Below are 18,386 nucleotides of genomic sequence, written 5' to 3' on the forward strand. Positions count from 1 at the left end.
TATTGCAATTTTTTTTCCATTTTGAGGCGAAATTGTTCCTTTGGGGGGGTATTGCAACTTTTGGCCATTTTGAAGCGAAATTGTTCCTTTCGGGGGGTATTGCAATTTTTTGCCATTTTAAGGCGAAATTGTTCCTTTGGGGGGGTATTGCAACTTTTGGCCATTTTGAAGCGAAATTGTTCCTTTGGGGGGGTATTGCAATTTTTTGCCATTTTGAGGCGAAATTGTTCCTTTGGGGGGTATTGCAACTTTTGGCCATTTTGAAGCGAAATTGTTCCTTTCGGGGGGTATTGAAACTTTTTGGCATTTTGAGGCGAAATTGTTCCTTTGGGGGGGTATTGCAATTTTTTTTCCATTTTGAGGCGAAATTGTTCCTTTGGGGGGTATTGCAATTTTTTTTCCATTTTGAAGCAAAATTGTTCCTTTGGGGGGGTAATGCAACTTTTCGGCATTTTGAAGCGAAATTGTTCCTTTGGGGGGGTATTGCAACTTTTGGCCATTTTGAAGCAAAATTGTTCCTTTGGGGGGGTTTTGCAACTTTTGGCCATTTTGAGGCGAAATTGTTCCTTTCGGGGGGTATTGAAACTTTTCAGCATTTTGAGGCGAAATTGTTCCTTTGGGGGGGTATTGCAATTTTTTTTCCATTTTGAGGCGAAATTGTTCCTTTGGGGGGGTATTGCAACTTTTGGCCATTTTGAAGCGAAATTGATCCTTTGGGGGGTATTGCAATTTTTTGCCATTTTGAGGCGAAATTGTTCCTTTGGGGGGTATTGCAATTTTTTTCCATTTTGAGGCGAAATTGTTCCTTTGGGGGGGTATTGCAACTTTTGGCCATTTTGAAGCGAAATCGTTCCTTTCGGGGGGTATTGAAACTTTTCGGCATTTTGAGGCGAAATTGTTCCTTTAAGGGGGTATTGCAACTTTTGGCCATTTTGAAGCGAAATTGTTCCTTTGGGGGGGTATTGCAACTTTTCGGCATTTTGAGGCGAAATTGTTCCTTTGGGGGGTATTGCAATTTTTTTTCCATTTTGAGGCGAAATTGTTCCTTTGGGGGGGTATTGCAACTTTTGGCCATTTTGAAGCGAAATTGTTCCTTTCGGGGGGTATTGCAATTTTTTGCCATTTTGAGGCGAAATTGTTCCTTTGGGGGTGTATTGCAACTTTTGGCCATTTTGAAGCGAAATTGTTCCTTTCGGGGGGTATTGAAACTTTTTGGCATTTTGAGGCGAAATTGTTCCTTTGGGGGGGTATTGCAATTTTTTTTCCATTTTGAGGCGAAATTGTTCCTTTGGGGGGTATTGCAATTTTTTTTCCATTTTGAAGCAAAATTGTTCCTTTGGGGGGGTATTGCAACTTTTCGGCATTTTGAAGCGAAATTGTTCCTTTGGGGGGGTATTGCAACTTTTGACCATTTTGAAGCAAAATTGTTCCTTTGGGGGGGTATTGCAACTTTTGGCCATTTTGAAGCGAAATTGTTCCTTTCGGGGGGTATTGAAACTTTTCGGCATTTTGAGGCGAAATTGTTCCTTTGGGGGGGTATTGCAACTTTTGGTCATTTTGAAGCGAAATTGATCCTTTGGAGGGTATTGCAATTTTTTGCCATTTTGAGGCGAAATTGTTCCTTTGGGGGGGATTGCAACTTTTCGGCATTTTGAGGCGAAATTGTTCCTTTGGGGGGTATTGCAATTTTTTGCCATTTTGAGGCGAAATTGTTCCTTTGGGGGGGTATTGCAACTTTTCGGCATTTTGAAGCAAAATTGTTCCTTTGGTGGGGTATTGCAATTTTTTTTCCATTTTGAGGCGAAATTGTTCCTTTGGGGGGGTATTGCAACTTTTGGCCATTTTGTAGCGAAATTGTTCCTTTGGGGGATATTGCAACTTTTTGGCATTTTGAGGCGAAATTGTTCCTTTGGGGCGGTATTGCAACTTTTGGCCATTTTGAAGCGAAATTGATCCTTTCGGGGGGTATTGCAATTTTTTTTCCATTTTGAGGCGAAATTGTTCCTTTGGGGGGGTATTGCAACTTTTGGCCATTTTGAAGCGAAATTGTTCCTTTCGGGGGGTATTGCAACTTTTCGGCAATTTGAGGCGAAATTGTTCCTTTGGGGGGTATTGCAACTTTTGGCCATTTTGAAGCGAAATTGTTCCTTTGGGGTGTATTGCAATTTTTTGCCATTTTGAGGCGAAATTGTTCCTTTGGGGGGTATTGCAATTTTTTGCCATTTTGAGGCGAAATTGTTCCTTTGGGGGGTATTGCAATTTTTTGCCATTTTGAGGCTAAATTGTTCCTTTCAGGGGGTATTGCAACTTTTCGGCATTTTGAGGCGAAATTGTTCCTTTGGGGGGGTTTTGCAACCTTTGGCCATTTTGAAGCGAAATTGTTCCTTTCGGGAGGTATTGAAACTTTTCGGCATTTTGAGGCGAAATTGTTCCTTTGGGGGGGTATTGCAACTTTTTGCCATTTTGAAGCGAAATTGTTCCTTTCGGGGGGTATTGAAACTTTTCAGCATTTTGAGGCGAAATTGTTCCTTTGGGGGGGTATTGCAATTTTTTTTCCATTTTGAGGCGAAATTGTTCCCTTGGGGGGGTATTGCAACTTTTGGCCATTTTGAAGCGAAATTGTTCCTTTCGGGGGGTATTGAAACTTTTCGGCATTTTGAGGCGAAATTGTTCCTTTGGGGGGGTATTGCAATTTTTTTTCCATTTTGAGGCGAAATTGTTCCTTTGGGGGGGTATTGCAACTTTTGGCCATTTTGAAGCGAAATTGTTCCTTTGGGGGGTATTGCAACTTTTCGGCATTTTGAAGCGAAATTGTTCCTTTGGGGGGTATAGCAACTTTTGGCCATTTTGAAGCGAAATTGTTCCTTTCGGGGGTATTGCAACTTTTCGGCATTTTGAGGCGAAATTGTTCCTTTGGGGGGTATTGCAATTTTTTTTCCATTTTGAGGCGAAATTGTTCCTTTGGGGGGGTATTGCAACTTTTGGCCATTTTGAAGCGAAATTGTTCCTTTCGGGGGGTATTGCAATTTTTTGCCATTTTAAGGCGAAATTGTTCCTTTGGGGGGGTATTGCAACTTTTGGCCATTTTGAAGCGAAATTGTTCCTTTGGGGGGGTATTGCAATTTTTTGCCATTTTGAGGCGAAATTGTTCCTTTGGGGGGTATTGCAACTTTTGGCCATTTTGAAGCGAAATTGTTCCTTTCGGGGGGTATTGAAACTTTTTGGCATTTTGAGGCGAAATTGTTCCTTTGGGGGGGTATTGCAATTTTTTTTCCATTTTGAGGCGAAATTGTTCCTTTGGGGGGTATTGCAATTTTTTTTCCATTTTGAAGCAAAATTGTTCCTTTGGGGGGGTAATGCAACTTTTTGGCATTTTGAAGCGAAATTGTTCCTTTGGGGGGGTATTGCAACTTTTGGCCATTTTGAAGCAAAATTGTTCCTTTGGGGGGGTATTGCAACTTTTGGCCATTTTGAAGCGAAATTGTTCCTTTCGGGGGGTATTGAAACTTTTCGGCATTTTGAGGCGAAATTGTTCCTTTGGGGGGGTATTGCAACTTTTGGCCATTTTGAAGCGAAATTGATCCTTTGGGGGGTATTGCAATTTTTTGCCATTTTGAGGCGAAATTGTTCCTTTGGGGGGGTATTGCAACTTTTCGGCATTTTGAGGCGAAATTGATCCTTTGGGGGGTATTGCAATTTTTTGCCATTTTGAGGCGAAATTGTTCCTTTGGGGGGGTATTGCAACTTTTCGGCATTTTGAAGCGAAATTGTTCCTTTGGTGGGGTATTGCAATTTTTTTTCCATTTTGAGGCGAAATTGTTCCTTTGGGGGGGTATTGCAACTTTTGGCCATTTTGTAGCGAAATTGTTCCTTTGGGGGATATTGCAACTTTTTGGCATTTTGAGGCGAAATTGTTCCTTTGGGGATGTATTGCAACTTTTGGCTATTTTGAAGCGAAATTGTAACTTTCGGGGGGTATTGAAACTTTTCGGCATTTTGAGGCGAAATTGTTCCTTTGGGGGGGTATTGCAATTTTTTTTCCATTTTGAGGCGAAATTGTTCCTTTGGGGGGGTATTGCAACTTTTGGCCATTTTGAAGCGAAATTGATCCTTTGGGGGGTATTGCAATTTTTTGCCATTTTGAGGCGAAATTGTTCCTTTGGGGGGGTATTGCAACTTTTCGGCATTTTGAGGCGAAATTGTTCCTTTGGGGGGTATTGCAATTTTTTGCCATTTTGAGGCGAAATTGTTCCTTTGGGGGGGTATTGCAACTTTTCGGCATTTTGAAGCGAAATTGTTCCTTTGGTGGGGTATTGCAATTTTTTTTCCATTTTGAGGCGAAATTGTTCCTTTGGGGGGGTATTGCAACTTTTGGCCATTTTGTAGCGAAATTGTTCCTTTGGGGGATATTGCAACTTTTTGGCATTTTGAGGCGAAATTGTTCCTTTGGGGATGTATTGCAACTTTTGGCCATTTTGAAGCGAAATTGTTCCTTTCGGGGGGTATTGAAACTTTTCGGCATTTTGAGGCGAAATTGTTCCTTTGGGGGGGTATTGCAATTTTTTTTCCATTTTGAGGCGAAATTGTTCCTTTGGGGGGGTATTGCAACTTTTGGCCATTTTGAAGCGAAATTGTTCCTTTAGGGGGGGATTTCAACTTTTCGGCATTTTGAAGCGAAATTGTTCCTTTGGGGGGGTATTGCAATTTTTTTCCATTTTGAGGCGAAATTGTTCCTTTGGGGGGGTATTGCAACTTTTGGCCATTTTGAAGCGAAATTGTTCCTTTCGGGGGGTATTGCAACTTTTCGGCATTTTGAGGCGAAATTGTTCCTTTGGGGGTATTGCAACTTTTGGCCATTTTGAAGCGAAATTGTTCCTTTCGGGGGTATTGCAACTTTTCGGCATTTTGAGGCGAAATTGTTCCTTTGGGGGGCATTGCAATTTTTTTTCCATTTTGAGGCGAAATTGTTCCTTTGGGGGCGTATTGCAACTTTTGGCCATTTTGAAGCGAAATCGTTCCTTTCGGGGGGTATTGCAACTTTTCGGCAATTTGAGGCGAAATTGTTCCTTTGGGGGGGTATTGCAACTTTTGGCCATTTTGAAGCGAAATTGTTCCTTTGGGGTGTATTGCAATTTTTTGCCATTTTGAGGCGAAATTGTTCCTTTGGGGGGTATTGCAATTTTTTGCCATTTTGAGGCGAAATTTTTCCTTTGGGGGGGTATTGCAACTTTTCGGCATTTTGAGGCGAAATTGTTCCTTTGGTGGGGTATTGCAATTTTTTTTCCATTTTGAGGCGAAATTGTTCCTTTGGAGGGGTATTGCAACTTTTGGCCATTTTGAAGCGAAATTGTTCCTTTGGGGGGGTATTGCAACTTTTGGCCATTTTGAAGCGAAATTGTTCCTTTCGGGGGGTATTGCAACTTTTCGGCATTTTGAGGCGAAATTGTTCCTTTGGGGGGGTTTTGCAACTTTTGGCCATTTTGAAGCGAAATTGTTCCTTTCGGGGGGTATTGAAACTTTTCGGCATTTTGAGGCGAAATTGTTCCTTTGGGGGGGTATTGCAACTTTTGGCCATTTTGAAGCGAAATTGTTCCTTTCGGGGGGTATTGAAACTTTTCAGCATTTTGAGGCGAAATTGTTCCTTTGGGGGGGTATTGCAATTTTTTTTCCATTTTGAGGCGAAAAAGTTCCCTTGGGGGGGTATTGCAACTTTTGGCCATTTTGAAGCGAAATTGTTCCTTTCGGGGGGTATTGCAATTTTTTGCCATTTTAAGGCGAAATTGTTCCTTTGGGGGGGTATTGCAACTTTTGGCCATTTTGAAGCGAAATTGTTCCTTTGGGGGGGTATTGCAATTTTTTGCCATTTTGAGGCGAAATTGTTCCTTTGGGGGGGTATTGCAACTTTTGGCCATTTTGAAGCGAAATTGTTCCTTTCGGGGGGTATTGAAACTTTTTGGCATTTTGAGGCGAAATTGTTCCTTTGGGGGGTATTGCAATTTTTTTTCCATTTTGAGGCGAAATTGTTCCTTTGGGGGGTATTGCAATTTTTTTTCCATTTTGAGGCGAAATTGTTCCTTTGGAGGGGTATTGCAACTTTTGGCCATTTTGAAGCGAAATTGTTCCTTTGGGGGGGTATTGCAACTTTTGGCCATTTTGAAGCGAAATTGTTCCTTTCGGGGGGTATTACAACTTTTCGGCATTTTGAGGCGAAATTGTTCCTTTGGGGGGGTTTTGCAACTTTTGGCCATTTTGAAGCGAAATTGTTCCTTTCGGGGGGTATTGAAACTTTTCGGCATTTTGAGGCGAAATTGTTCCTTTGGGGGGGTATTGCAACTTTTGGCCATTTTGAAGCGAAATTGTTCCTTTCGGGGGGTATTGAAACTTTTCAGCATTTTGAGGCGAAATTGTTCCTTTGGGGGGGTATTGCAATTTTTTTTCCATTTTGAGGCGAAAAAGTTCCCTTGGGGGGGTATTGCAACTTTTGGCCATTTTGAAGCGAAATTGTTCCTTTGGGGGGGTATTGCAACTTTTCGGCATTTTGAAGCGAAATTGTTCCTTTGGGGGGGTATTGCAACTTTTGGCCATTTTGAGGCGAAATTGTTCCTTTGGGGGGTATTGCAATTTTTTTTCCATTTTGAGGCGAAATTGTTCCTTTGGGGGGGTATTGCAACTTTTGGCCATTTTGAGGCGAAATTGTTCCTTTGGTGGGGTATTGCAACTTTTTGGCATTTTGAGGCGAAATTGTTCCTTTGGGGGGGTATTGCATTTTTTTTTCCATTTTGAGGCGAAATTTTTCCTTTGGGGGGGTATTGCAACTTTTCGGCATTTTGAGGCGAAATTGTTCCTTTGGTGGGGTATTGCAATTTTTTTTCCATTTTGAGGCGAAATTGTTCCTTTGGAGGGGTATTGCAACTTTTGGCCATTTTGAAGCGAAATTGTTCCTTTGGGGGGGTATTGCAACTTTTGGCCATTTTGAAGCGAAATTGTTCCTTTCGGGGGGTATTGCAACTTTTCGGCATTTTGAGGCGAAATTGTTCCTTTGGGGGGGTTTTGCAACTTTTGGCCATTTTGAAGCGAAATTGTTCCTTTCGGGGGGTATTGAAACTTTTCGGCATTTTGAGGCGAAATTGTTCCTTTGGGGGGGTATTGCAACTTTTGGCCATTTTGAAGCGAAATTGTTCCTTTCGGGGGGTATTGAAACTTTTCAGCATTTTGAGGCGAAATTGTTCCTTTGGGGGGGTATTGCAATTTTTTTTCCATTTTGAGGCGAAAAAGTTCCCTTGGGGGGGTATTGCAACTTTTGGCCATTTTGAAGCGAAATTGTTCCTTTGGGGGGGTATTGCAACTTTTCGGCATTTTGAAGCGAAATTGTTCCTTTGGGGGGGTATTGCAACTTTTGGCCATTTTGAGGCGAAATTGTTCCTTTGGGGGGGTATTGCAATTTTTTTTCCATTTTGAGGCGAAATTGTTCCTTTGGGGGGGTATTGCAACTTTTGGCCATTTTGAGGCGAAATTGTTCCTTTGGTGGGGTATTGCAACTTTTTGGCATTTTGAGGCGAAATTGTTCCTTTGGGGCGGTATTGCAACTTTTGGCCATTTTGAAGCGAAATTGTTCCTTTCGGGGGGTATTGAAACTTTTCGGCATTTTGAGGCGAAATTGTTCCTTTGGGGGGGTATTGCAATTTTTTTTCCATTTTGAGGCGAAATTGTTCCTTTGGGGGGGTATTGCAACTTTTGGCCATTTTGAAGCGAAAATGTTCCTTTCGGGGGGTATTGAAACTTTTCGGCATTTTGAAGCGAAATTGTTCCTTTGGGGGGGTATTGCAATTTTTTTTCCTTTTTGAGGCGAAATTGTTCCTTTGGGGGGGTATTGCAATTTTTTGCCATTTTGAGGTGAAATTGTTCCTTTGGGGGGGGTATTGCAATTTTTGGCCATATTGAAGCAAAATTGTTCCTTTGGGGGCGTATTACAATTTTTGCCCATTTTGAGGCGAAATTGTTCCTTTGGGGGGGTATTGCAATTTTTTTCCATTTTGAGGCGAAATTGTTCCTTTGGGGGGTATTGCAACTTTTGGCCATTTTGAAGCAAAATTGTTCCTTTCGGGGGGTATTGAAACTTTTCGGCATTTTGAGGCGAAATTGTTCCTTTGGGGGGGTATTGCAATTTTTTTTCCATTTTGAGGCGAAATTGTTCCTTTGGGGGGGGTATTGCAACTTTTGGCCATTTTGAAGCGAAATTGTTCCTTTGGGGGAGTATTGCAACTTTTCGGCATTTTGAAGCGAAATTGTTCCTTTGGGGGGGTATTGCAATTTTTTTCCATTTTGAGGCGAAATTGTTCCTTTGGGGGGGTATTGCAACTTTTGGCCATTTTAAAGCGAAATTGTTCCTTTCGGGGGGTATTGCAACTTTTCAGCATTTTGAGGCGAAATTGTTCCTTTGGGGGGTATTGCAATTTTTTTTCCATTTTGAGGCGAAATTGTTCCTTTGGGGGGGTATTGCAACTTTTGGCCATTTTGAAGCGAAATTGTTCCTTTGGAGGGGTATTGCAACTTTTCGGCATTTTGAGGCGAAATTGTTCCTTTGGGGGGGTATTGCAATTTTTTGCCATTTTGAGGCGAAATTGTTCCTTTCGGGGGGTATTGCAACTTTTGGCCATTTTGAAGCGAAATTGTTCCTTTGGGGGGGTATTGCAACTTTTCGGCATTTTGAAGCGAAATTGTTCCTTTGGGGGGGTATTGCAACTTTTCGGCATTTTGAGGCGAAATTGTTCCTTTGGGGGGGTATTGCAACTTTTCGGCATTTTGAGGCGAAATTGTTCCTTTGGGGGGTATTGCAATTCTTTTTCCATTTTGAGGCGAAATTGTTCCTTTGGGGGGGGTATTGCAATTTTTTGCCATTTTGAGGCGAAATTGTTCCTTTGGGGGGGTATTGCAACTTTTGGCCATTTTGAAGCGAAATTGTTCCTTTGGGGGGTATTGCAATTTTTTGCCATTTTGAGGCGAAATTGTTCCTTTGGGGGGTATTGCAACTTTTGGCCATTTTGAAGCGAAATTGTTCCTTTCGGGGGGTATTGCAACTTTTCGGCATTTTGAAGCGAAATTGTTCCTTTGGGGGGGTATTGCAACTTTTGGCCATTTTGAGGCGAAATTGTTCCTTTGGGGGGGTATTGCAATTTTTTTTCCATTTTGAGGCGAAATTGTTCCTTTGGGGGGGTATTGCAACTTTTGGCCATTTTGAGGCGAAATTGTTCCTTTGGTGGGGTATTGCAACTTTTTGGCATTTTGAGGCGAAATTGTTCCTTTGGGGCGGTATTGCAACTTTTGGCCATTTTGAAGCGAAATTGTTCCTTTCGGGGGGTATTGAAACTTTTCGGCATTTTGAGGCGAAATTGTTCCTTTGGGGGGGTATTGCAATTTTTTTTCCATTTTGAGGTGAAATTGTTCCTTTGGGGGGGTATTGCAACTTTTGGCCATTTTGAAGCGAAAATGTTCCTTTCGGGGGGTATTGAAACTTTTCGGCATTTTGAAGCGAAATTGTTCCTTTGGGGGGGGATTGCAATTTTTTTTCCTTTTTGAGGCGAAATTGTTCCTTTGGGGGGGTATTGCAATTTTTTGCCATTTTGAGGTGAAATTGTTCCTTTGGGGGGGGTATTGCAATTTTTGGCCATATTGAAGCAAAATTGTTCCTTTGGGGGCGTATTACAATTTTTGCCCATTTTGAGGCGAAATTGTTCCTTTGGGGGGGTATTGCAATTTTTTTCCATTTTGAGGCGAAATTGTTCCTTTGGGGGGGTATTGCAACTTTTGGCCATTTTGAAGCAAAATTGTTCCTTTCGGGGGGTATTGAAACTTTTCGGCATTTTGAGGCGAAATTGTTCCTTTGGGGGGGTATTGCAATTTTTTTTCCATTTTGAGGCGAAATTGTTCCTTTGGGGGGGTATTGCAACTTTTGGCCATTTTGAAGCGAAATTGTTCCTTTGGGGGAGTATTGCAACTTTTCGGCATTTTGAAGCGAAATTGTTCCTTTGGGGGGGTATTGCAATTTTTTTCCATTTTGAGGCGAAATTGTTCCTTTGGGGGGGTATTGCAACTTTTGGCCATTTTAAAGCGAAATTGTTCCTTTCGGGGGGTATTGCAACTTTTCAGCATTTTGAGGCGAAATTGTTCCTTTGGGGGGTATTGCAATTTTTTTTCCATTTTGAGGCGAAATTGTTCCTTTGGGGGGGTATTGCAACTTTTGGCCATTTTGAAGCGAAATTGTTCCTTTGGAGGGGTATTGCAACTTTTCGGCATTTTGAGGCGAAATTGTTCCTTTGGGGGGGTATTGCAATTTTTTGCCATTTTGAGGCGAAATTGTTCCTTTCGGGGGGTATTGCAACTTTTGGCCATTTTGAAGCGAAATTGTTCCTTTGGGGGGGTATTGCAACTTTTCGGCATTTTGAAGCGAAATTGTTCCTTTGGGGGGGTATTGCAACTTTTCGGCATTTTGAGGCGAAATTGTTCCTTTGGGGGGGTATTGCAACTTTTCGGCATTTTGAGGCGAAATTGTTCCTTTGGGGGGTATTGCAATTCTTTTTCCATTTTGAGGCGAAATTGTTCCTTTGGGGGGGGTATTGCAATTTTTTGCCATTTTGAGGCGAAATTGTTCCTTTGGGGGGGTATTGCAACTTTTGGCCATTTTGAAGCGAAATTGTTCCTTTGGGGGGTATTGCAATTTTTTGCCATTTTGAGGCGAAATTGTTCCTTTGGGGGGTATTGCAACTTTTGGCCATTTTGAAGCGAAATTGTTCCTTTCGGGGGGTATTGCAACTTTTCGTCATTTTGAGGCGAAATTGTTCCTTTGGGGGGGTACTGCAATTTTTTTTCCTTTTTGAGGCGAAATTGTTCCTTTGGGGGGGTATTGCAATTTTTTGCCATTTTGAGGTGAAATTGTTCCTTTCTGGGGGTATTGCAACTTTTCGGCATTTTGATGCGAAATTGTTCCTTTGGGGGGCTATTGCAACTTTTGGCCATTTTGAAGCGAAATTGTTCCTTTGGGGGGGGTATTGCAACTTTTGGCCATTTTGAAGCGAAATTGTTCCTTTCGGGGTGTATTGCAACTTTTCGGCATTTTGAGGCGAAATTGTTCCTTTGGGGGGGTATTGCAATTTTTTTTCCTTTTTGAGGCGAAATTGTTCCTTTGGGGGGGTATTGCAACTTTTCGGCATTTTGAGGTGAAATTGTTCCTTTGGGGGGTATTGCAATTTTTTGCCATTTTGAGGCGGATTTGTTCCTTTGGGGGGGTATTGCAACTTTTGGCGAATTTGAAGCGAAATTGTTCCTTTCGGGGGGTATTGTAACTTTTCGGCATTTTGAGGCGAAATTGTTCCTTTGGGGGGGTATTGCAACTTTTGGCCATTTTGAAGCAAAATTGTTCTTTAGGAGGGGTATTGCAACTTTTCGGCATTTTGAGGCGAAATTGTTCCTTTGTGGGTGTATTGCAATTTTTTCCCATTTTGAGGCGAAATTTTTCCTTTGGGGGGGTATTGCAACTTTTGGCCATATTGAAGCGAAATTGTTCCTTGGGGGGGGTATTGCAACTTTCCGGCATTTTAAGGCAAAATTGTTCCTTTGGGGGGTATTGCAACTTTTCGGCATTTTGAGGCGAAATTGATCCTTTGGGGGGGTATTGCAATTTTTTGCCATTTTACGGCGAAATTGTTCCTTTGGTGGGGTATTGCAAATTTTGGCCATTTTGAAGCAAAATTGTTCCTTTGGGGGGGTATTGCAATTTTTTGCCATTTTGAGGCGAAATTGTTCCTTTGGGGGGTATTGCAATTTTTTGCCATTTTGAGGCTAAATTGTTCCTTTGGGGGGTATTACAATTTTTTGCCATTTTGAGGCGAAATTGTTCCTTTGGGGGGGGTATTGCAACTTTGGCCATTTTGAAGCTAAATTGTTCCTTTGGGGGGGTATTGCAATTTTTTGCCATTTTGAGGCGAACTTTTTCCTTTGCGGTGGTATTGCAACTTTTGGCCATTTTGAAGCGAAATTGTTCCTTTGGGGGGGTATTGCAAATTTTTGCCATTTTGAGGCGAAATTGTTCTTTTGGGGGGGTATTGCAAATTTTGACCATTTTGAGGCGAAATTGTTCCTTTGGGGGGTATTGCAATTTTTTGCCATTTTGAGGCGAAATATTTCCTTTGGGGGGGTGTTGCAACTTTTGGCCATTTTGAAGAGAAATTGTTACTTTGGGGGGGGAATTGCAACTTTTCGGCATTTTGAAGCGAAATTGTTCCTTTGTGGGGTATTGCAACTTTTGGCCATTTTGAAGCGAAATTGTTCCTTTCGGGGGGTATTGCAACTTTTCGGCATTTTGAGGCGAAATTGTTCCTTTGGGGGGTATTGCAACTTTTGGCCATTTTGAAGCGAAATTGTTCCTTTCGGGGGGTATTGCAACTTTTCGGCATTTTGAGGCGAAATTGTTTCTTTGGGGGGGTATTGCAACTTTTGGCCATTTTGAAGCGAAATTGTTCCTTTGGGGGGGTATTGCAACTTTTCGGCATTTTGAGGCGAAAATGTTCCTTTGGGGGTGTATTGCAATTTGTTTCCATTTTGAGGCGAAATTGTTCCTTTGGGGGGGTATTGCAACTTTTGGCCATATTGAAGCGAAATTGTTCCTTTGGGGGGGTATTGCAACTTTTGGCCATTTTGAAGCGAAATTGTTCCTTTGGAGGGGTATTACAACTTTTCGGCATTTTGAGGCGAAATTGTTCCTTTGGGGGGGTATTGCAATTTTTTGCCATTTTGAAGCGAACTTTTTCCTTTGCGGTGGTATTGCAACTTTTGGCCATTTTGAAGCGAAATTGTTCCTTTGGGGGGGTATTGCAATTTTTTGCCATTTTGAGGCGAAATTGTTCCTTTGGGGGGGTATTGCAATTTTTTGCCATTTTGAGGCGAAATTGTTGCTATGGGGGGGTATTGCATCTTTTGGCCATTTTGAAGCGAAATTGTTCTTTTCGGGGGGTATTGCAACTTTTCGGCATTTTGAGGTGAAATTTTCCCTTTGGGGGGTATTGCAATTTTTTGCCATTTTGAGGCGAAATTGTTCCTTTGGGGGGGTATTGCAACTTTTGGCCATTTTGAAGCGAAATTGTTCCTTTCAGGGGGTATTGCAACTTTTCGGCATTTTGAAGCGAAATTGTTACTTTGGGGGGGAATTGCAACTTTTCGGAATTTTGAAGCGAAATTATTCCTTTGGGGGGGTATTGCAATTTTTCTTTCCATTTTGAGGCGAAATTGTTCCTTTGGGGGGTATTGCAACTTTTGGCCATTATGAAGCGAAATTGTTCCTTTCGGGGGGTATTGCAACTTTTCGGCATTTTGAGGCGAAATTGTTCCTTTGGAGGGGTATTGCAACTTTTGGCCATTTTGAAGCGAAATTGTTACTTTCGGGGGGGTATTGCAACTTTTCGGCATTTTGAGGCGAAATTGTTCCTTTGGTGGGTATTGCAATTTTTTTTCCATTTTGAGGCGAAATTGTTCCTTTGGGGGGTATTGCAACTTTTGACCATTTTGAAGCGAAATTGTTCCTTTGGGGGGGTATTGCAATTTTTTGCCATTTTGAGGCGAAATTGTTCCTTTGGGGGGGTATTGCAATTTTTTGCCATTTTGAGGCGAAATTGTTGCTATGGGGGGTATTGCATCTTTTGGCCATTTTGAAGCAAAATTGTTCCTTTCGGGGGGTATTGCAACTTTTCGGCATTTTAAGGTGAAATTGTTCCTTTGGGGGGTTTTGCAATTTTTTGCCATTTTGAGGCGAAATATTTCCTTTGGGGGGGGTGTTGCAACTTTTGGCCATTTTGAAGCGAAATTGTTCCTTTCAGGGGGTATTGCAACTTTTCGGCATTTTGAAGCGAAATTGTTACTTTGGGGGGGAATTGCAACTTTTCGGCATTTTGAAGCGAAATTATTCCTTTGGGGGGGTATTGCAATTTTTTTCCATTTTGAGGCGAAATTGTTCCTTTGGGGGGTATGCAACTTTTGGCCATTTTGAAGCGAAATTGTTCCTTTCGGGGGGTATTGCAACTTTTCGGCATTTTGAGGCGAAATTGTTCCTTTGGGGGGGTATTGCAACTTTTGGCCATTTTGAAGCGAAATGGTTCCTTTCGGGGGGTATTGCAACTTTTCGGCATTTTGAGGCGAAATTGTTTCTTTGGGGGGTATTGCAACTTTTGGCCATTTTGAAGCGAAATTGTTCCTTTGGGGGGGGTATTGCAACTTTTCGGCATTTTGAGGCGAAATTGTTCCTTTGGGGGTGTATTGCAATTTGTTGCCATTTTGAGGCGAAATTGTTCCTTTGGGGGGGTATTGCATCTTTTGGCCATTTTGAAGCGAAATTGTTCTTTTCGGGGGGTATTGCAACTTTTCGGCATTTTGAGGTGAAATTTTACCTTTGGGGGGTATTGCAATTTTTTGCCATTTTGAGGCGAAATTGTTCCTTTGGGGGGGTATTGCAACTTTTGGCCATTTTGAAGCGAAATTGTTCCTTTCAGGGGGTATTGCAACTTTTCGGCATTTTGAAGCGAAATTGTTACTTTGGGGGGGAATTGCAACTTTTCGGAATTTTGAAGCGAAATTATTCCTTTGGGGGGGTATTGCAATTTTTCTTTCCATTTTGAGGCGAAATTGTTCCTTTGGGGGGTATTGCAACTTTTGGCCATTATGAAGCGAAATTGTTCCTTTCGGGGGGTATTGCAACTTTTCGGCATTTTGAGGCGAAATTGTTCCTTTGGAGGGGTATTGCAACTTTTGGCCATTTTGAAGCGAAATTGTTCCTTTCGGGGGGGTATTGCAACTTTTCGGCATTTTGAGGCGAAATTGTTCCTTTGGTGGGTATTGCAATTTTTTTTCCATTTTGAGGCGAAATTGTTCCTTTGGGGGGGTATTGCAACTTTTGGCCATTTTGAAGCGAAATTGTTCCTTTGAGGGAGTATTGCAACTTTTCGGCATTTTGAGGCGAAATTGTTCCTTTGGGGGGTATTGCAATTTTTTGCCATTTTGAGGCGAAATTGTTCCTTTGGGGGGGTATTGCATCTTTTGGCCATTTTGAAGCAAATTTGTTCCTTTCGGGGGGTATTGCAACTTTTCGGCATTTTGAAGCGAAATTGTTACTTTGGGGGGGAATTGCAACTTTTCGGCATTTTGAAGCGAAATTATTCCTTTGGGGGGGTATTGCAATTTTTTTCCATTTTGAGGCGAAATTGTTCCTTTGGGGGGTATTGCAACTTTTGGCCATTTTGAAGCGAAATTGTTCCTTTCGGGGGGTATTGCAACTTTTCGGCATTTTGAGGCGAAATTGTTCCTTTGGGGGGTATTGCAACTTTTGGCCATTTTGAAGCGAAATTGTTCCTTTCGGGGGGTATTGCAACTTTTCGGCATTTTGAGGCGAAATTGTTTCTTTGGGGGGGTATTGCAACTTTTGGCCATTTTGAAGCGAAATTGTTCCTTTGGGGGCGGTATTGCAACTTTTCGGCATTTTGAGGCGAAATTGTTCCTTTGGGGGTGTATTGCAATTTGTTGCCATTTTGAGGCGAAATTGTTCCTTTGGGGGGGTATTGAAACTTTTGGCCATATTGAAGCGAAATTGTTCCTTTGGGGGGGTATTGCAACTTTTGGCCATTTTGAAGCGAAATTGTTCCTTTGGAGGGGTATTGCAACTTTTCGGCATTTTGAGGCGAAATTGTTCCTTTGGGGGGTATTGCAATTTTTTGCCATTTTCAGGCGAAATTTTTCCTTTGCGGGGGTATTGCAACTTTTGGCCATTTTGAAGCGAAATTGTTCCTTTGGGGGGTATTGCAATTTTTTGCCATTTTGAGGCGAAATTGTTCCTTTGGGGGGTATTGCAACTTTTGACCATTTTGAAGCGAAATTGTTCCTTTCGGGGGGGTATTGCAACTTTTCGGCATTTTGAGGCGAAATTGCTCCTTTGGGGGGGTTTTGCAACTTTTGGCCATTTTGAAGCGAAATTGTTCCTTTGGGGGGGGTATTGCAATTTTTTGCCATTTTGAGGTGAAATTGTTCCTTTGGGGGGTATTGCAACTTTTGGCCATATTGAAGCAAAATTGTTCCTTTGAGGGGGTATTGCAACTTTTCGGCATTTTGAGGCGAAATTGTTCCTTTGAGGGTGTATTGCAACTTTTGGCCATTTTGAAGCGAAATTGTTCTTTTGGGGGGGTATTGCAACTTTTCGGCATTTTGAGGCGAAATTGTTCCTTTGGGGGGGTATTGCAACTTTTGGCCATTTTGAAGCGAAATTGTTCCTTTGGGGGGGTATTACAATTTTTGGCCATTTTGAGGCGAAATTGTTCCTTTGGGGGGGTATTGCAACTTTCCGGCATTTTGAGGCAAAATTGTTCCTTTGGGGGGGTATTGCAACTTTTGGCCATTTTGAAGCGAAATTGTTCCTTTGGGGGGGTATTGCAACTTTTGGCCATTTTGAAGCGAAATTGTTCCTTTGGGGGGTATTGCAACTTTTCAGCATTTTGAGGCGAAATTGTTCCTTTGGGGGGGTATTGCAATTTTTTGCCATTTTGAGGCGAAATTGTTCCTTTGGGTGGGTATTGCAACTTTGGCCATTTTGAAGCGAAATTGTTCCTTTGGGGGGGTATTGCAATTTTTTGCCATTTTGAGGCGAAATTGTTCCTTTGGGAGGGTATTGCAACTTTTGGCCATTTTGACGCGAATTTGTTTCTTTCGGGGGGTATTGCAACTTTTGGCCATTTTGAAGCGAAATTGTTCCTTTGAGGGAGTATTGCAACTTTTCGGCATATTGAGGCGAAATTGTTCCTTTGGGGGGGTATTGCAACTTTTAGCCATTTTGAAGCGAAATTGTTCCTTTGGGGGGTATTGCAACTTTTCGGCATTTTGAGGCGAAATTGTTCCTTTGGGGGAGTATTGCAATTTTTTGCCATTTTGAAGCGAAATTGTTCCTTTGGGGGGGTATTGCAATTTTTTTCCATTTTGAGGCGAAATTGCTTCTTTGGGGGGGTATTGCAACTTTTGGCCATTTTGAAGCGAAATTGTTCCTTTCGGGGGTATTGCAACTTTTCGGCATTTTGAGGCGAAATTGATCCTTTGGGGGGTATTGCAATTTTTTGCCATTTTGAGGCGAAATTGTTCCTTTGGGGGGGTATTGCAACTTTTGGCCATTTTGAAGCGAAATTGTTCCTTTGGGGGGGTATTGCAATTTTTTCCTTTTTGAGGCGAAATTGTTCCTTTGGGGGGTATTGCAACTTTTGGCCATTTTGAAGCGAAATTGTTCCTTTCGGGGGGTATTGCAACTTTTCGGCATTTTGAGGCGAAATTGTTCCTTTGAGGGGGTATTGCAACTTTTCGCCATTTTGAGGCGAAATTGTTCCTTTGGAGGGTTATTGCAATTTTTTGCCATTTTGAGGCGAAATTGTTCCTTTGGAGGGGTATTGCAATTTTTTGCCATTTGGAGGCGAAATTGTTCCTTTGGGGGGGTATTGCAACTTTTGGCCATTTTGAAGCGAAATTGTTCCTTTGGGGGGGTATTGCAACTTTTGACCATTTTGAAGCGAAATTGTTCCTTTCGGGGGGTATTGCAACTTTTCGACATTTTGAGGTGAAATTGTTCCTTTGCAGGGGTTTTGCAACTTTTCGGCATTTTGAGGCGAAATTGTTCCTTTGGGGGGGTATTGCAATTTTTTGCCATTTTGAGGCGAAATTGTTCCTTTGGGGGGTATTGCAACTTTTGGCCATTTTGAAGCGAAATTGTTCCTTTGGGGGGTATTGCAATTTTTTGCCATTTTGAGGCGAAATTGTTGCTTTGGGGGGTATTGCATCTTTTGGCCATTTTGAAGCGAAATTGTTCCTTTCGGGGGGTATTGCAACTTTTCGGCATTTTGAGGTGAAATTGTTCCTTTCGGGGGGTGTTGCAATTTTTTGCCATTTTGAGGCGAAATTGTTCCTTTGGGCGGGGTATTGCAACTTTTCGGCATTTTGAGGCGAAATTGTTCCTTTGGGGGGTATTGCAACTTTTGGCCATTTTGAAGCGAAATTGTTTCTTTTGGGGGGTATTGCAACTTTTCGGCATTTTGAGGCGAAATTGTTCCTTTGGGGGGGTATTGCAACTTTTGGCCATTTTGAAGCGAAATTGTTCCTTTGGGGGGGTATTGCAACTTTTGGCCATATTGAAGCGAAATTGTTCCTTTGGGGGGGTATTGCAATTTTTTGCCATTTTGAGGCGAAATTGTTCCTTTGGGGGGGTATTGCAATTTTTTGCCATTTTGAGGCAAAATTGTTGCTATGGGGGGTATTGCATCTTTTGGCCATTTTGAAGCGAAATTGTTCTTTTCGGGGGGTATTGCAACTTTTCGGCATTT

This window comes from Anomaloglossus baeobatrachus, chromosome 9 (assembly GCF_048569485.1).
Source record: "Anomaloglossus baeobatrachus isolate aAnoBae1 chromosome 9, aAnoBae1.hap1, whole genome shotgun sequence".
In the NCBI taxonomy this organism is placed as follows: Eukaryota; Metazoa; Chordata; class Amphibia; order Anura; family Aromobatidae; genus Anomaloglossus; species Anomaloglossus baeobatrachus.